Source organism: Bison bison, unplaced genomic scaffold (genome assembly GCF_000754665.1).
Source record: "Bison bison bison isolate TAMUID 2011002044 unplaced genomic scaffold, Bison_UMD1.0 scf7180017864512, whole genome shotgun sequence".
NCBI classification, from domain to species: Eukaryota; Metazoa; Chordata; class Mammalia; order Artiodactyla; family Bovidae; genus Bison; species Bison bison.
This window is the reverse complement of record NW_011495066.1, coordinates 1,385,008-1,388,728: the sequence shown is the minus strand read 5'-3', so window position 1 is coordinate 1,388,728 and position 3,721 is coordinate 1,385,008.

Below are 3,721 nucleotides of genomic sequence, written 5' to 3'. Positions count from 1 at the left end.
TACCCAGTCTGTTGTTCCATGTCCAGTTCTAACTGTTGCTTCCTGACCTGCATATAGGATTCTCAAGAGGCAGTATGGAGTATCACCTATCAAAATATTGCATTAGCTTGTTGTCCTCTTGAAACTAATATACTATTTTTTTAACTTTTTTATTTTGCACTGGTGTATAGCTGATAAACAATGTTGTGATGGTTTCAGGGGCACAGCAAAGGGATTCAGCCATACATATACAGGTATCCCTTCTCCCCCAAACTCCCCTCCCATCCAGGCTGCCACATGACATTGAGCAGAGTTCCCTGTGCTGGACAGCAGGTCCTTGTTGGTTCTCCATGTTAAACACAGCAGTGTGTCCATGTCCATCCGAAGTTCCCTAACTTTCCCTTCCCCTCATTCTTCTGCTGGCGAGTTCTGTGAGCCTGTTTCTGTTTTGTAAATAGGTTCATTTGTAGCATTTCCTAGGCACCCCTATGTTCCCTGCAGTCCTGTTTACAATGGTCAAGACATGGAAGCAGTGTAAATGTGCACTGAGAGAGGAATGCAGAAAGAAGAGACTGTGTGTGTGTGTGTGTACATACACAATTAGGTAGAATGAAATAATATCATTTTCAGCAACACTGATGGACCCACTTACTGACCATCACACTGAGTGAAGTAAGTCAGACTAATATAATATTGTAAAGTTAACTACACTTGAATGAGAGCAACACAAAATAAAATGCCCCAAAAGCTTGGGACTGGCTATTTTGAGATGACCATGGGCAATAAAGGGCTTCCCTGGTGGTTCAGCTGGTAAAGAATCCGCCTGCAATTCAGGAGACCCTGGATGGATTCCTGGGTTGGGAAGATCTGCTGGAGAAGGGATAGGCTACTCACTCCAGTATTCTTGGGCTTCCCTGGTGGCTCAGCTGGTCAAGGATCCGCCTGCAATGTGGGAGACCCCAGTTAGATCTCTGGGTTGGGAAGATCCCCTGGAGAAGGGAAAGGCTCCCCATTCCAGTATTCTGGCCTGGAGACTTCTACGGACTGTATAGTCCATGGGGGTTGCAAAGAGTTGGACACACTGAGTGACTTTCATACAATACAAATGGGCAATAAAGGTCCATCTGGGGATTGATCCTGCCTCCTTTCTCCCGCAGTGTACAAGTCACACTGCTTGCACCATCTACACGTTTCTTAAATTCATCCTTCCTGGATTCTCAGCTGGGTGACTTTCACCTACGTTTTGGCAAGAACCTCCTCCTTCTCTCATCTCATCTCCAGCCTCTGGTCTGAGCTCCCTCTGCCCATCCACTGCCAGATTCATCCTCCCAAAACAGAGCTGGGACTGACCAGCCTATGCTGCTGCTTTAAAAATATAAAATAAAATAAGCGATCATCATGGGGGGCTTCCCTGGTGGCTCAGTGGTAAAGAATCCACCTGCCAACACTGGAGATACAAGTTCGATCCCCAGTCCGGAAAGATCCCACATGCTTCGGAATAGCTAAGTCCGTGTACCACAAGTACTGAGCCTGAGTACTGGAGCCCGGGAATCACAACCACTGAGCCCACGTGTCGCAACTACTGAAGTCCGTGTGCCCTAAAGGCTGTGCTCTGCAACAACAGAAGCCACTGCAATGAGAAGCCTGAGAACCATAAACAGACAGCAACTTCCACTCGCCCCAACTGGAGGAGAGTGTGCAGCAGCAAAGACCCAGCACAGCCAATAAGGAAATAAAATCAGCTTTACAAAAGGAACCAGCATTACCCCCGTTATGAAGCAGGAAACCCTCTGCTGGAAGTCAAGTTCTCCAGGACCCATCTCCCGTCTTCCTCTCAGTCATTAATTCTTGTGACATCACACAGTTTTGATTCTAATCAAACCGGTGCCTTGGACTGGTGAGTTCCTGTCACTGCAGTTTCGTGATGTTCTGCTCCCATCCAACAGCGCCAGAAACGTGCTGTTTCTGCAGCACGTGCTAATGTGTGCCTTGGCACAGGCGGGCACTGGTACACGTGCCTCCAGTTCAGTCACTCAGTCGTGTCTGACTCTTTGCGACTCCGTGGACTGCAGCACGCCAGGCCTCCCTGTCCATCACCAACTCCCGGAGTCTGCTCAAACTCATGTCCATCAAGTCGGTGATGCCATCCAACCAGCTCATCCTCTGTCGTCCCCTTCTCCTCCTCCCGCCTTCTGCCTAGCTGCTGTCCATCCTTGACGGCTCAGTCCAGACGCGATGTGCCACATGAGAACCTCTCAAATGGCATTCAGTGTCTCTTCCGTCGTGAGTTTGCACCGCCCAGCGACAGTCTATGCTTCCTGATCTAAGACATCTGGCAGCTCCTGCAGGTGAAGGGCAAAAATCTGCCCCAGATTCATCACTGTCTTCCTTCAAGCCCTCGGTTTAACGCCTTATGATATGAGGAGTCCCCAAGAGGGCGGATTTGTGCAGGACATAAAGAATACCGAAGGATGGGAGAGAGTCTTCTCAGAACACAGCCACAGTATGAAGTAAAGTTGAAAAGCTGCCAGTTTACAGAACACCCTGCACGAGATGATTTGTGCTTTTCTTTCTTTCTGCGGTTGCTCTTCTTTCACTGATTCATTTTCGGAAGAAAGGAGAAACGGGAAAAAAAGAAAGCTGGACTCAAGTTGTGAAACAAAACAAAAGCTAAGAGTGAAGACTGCCCATGAATAAGATGAAATGAAATGTGAAATGTCTTATTTTTATCCTGCATGTACTTCATACATTATTTCTGTATTTTTATTTCACATATTACACCTACTTGTATGAGCAGTTCCCTGGACGACGTGATGAGTTGTAGGTCAAAACACCCCACTGATGCTCGTCTGCTATCTTCTCAAACTTCCAACAATGAGCATCCTTTGCTCTTTAATTTCCAATCTAATTTAGGCACACAGTAGGGATCAGATGCAAAACGTATCTGATGAAAGTACGATGGATGCAAAATCCCAAGTTTAAGAGTCTTGGGAGGCGCTTTCTTCGCTTACATTTGAAAAGAGAACGCACAGTCTATAGTTCTGCAGCCCTTGAGTCACTAGGCAGGACTGAACCTTCCATTTCATCAGTTCAGAAAACAGTGAAAACAACCGATATTTAAAATAAAACTGCTGAAGAGGAGATGTGTTTGAGATGTGCTTTCATATTTACTGAATCAAAGAATATTTCTTAAAGTCTACACAAAAATATTTTATGTTCTCTTCTTTCAGATGGAAGACTATATTCTTATTTGTGAAACTTATTCCAAGAATATAACGTCAAGTTTTAAGTGATTAGGGTAACTGTCACATAATATCTAAATATTTCATAGGAACGGGCTGTCATTGGTAATTCAGCGTTTCTGTTTGTGAAGCCAATGTCAAACATGGACTATGTGATTTGTGTCTTGAATGTTTCCCTATATTATAGCAGAGGGCAAGGATATGGGATATTATTAGTGTAGAAGGAATACCACCAACCACTTATCCAATCTCTTCATTGACAAGAGAAGAAAAAGAGCGAAACGAGGGGTTATTCTGGAAATTACATTCTCTGTGTCTCAGTTGTGGATGACCACATTGCCCTGTACATACATGAAAATGTGTTCGTGGAAACATAAGTGTCTGTAAATGTAATTATTTAAACATACACTCTCAGTATCTTCTTGTTCCATATTGTGGGTGGAGAAGGATCAGAGGTCTTAAGTCACTCCCAGACACCCATTTAAAAAGAAAAAGAAAAA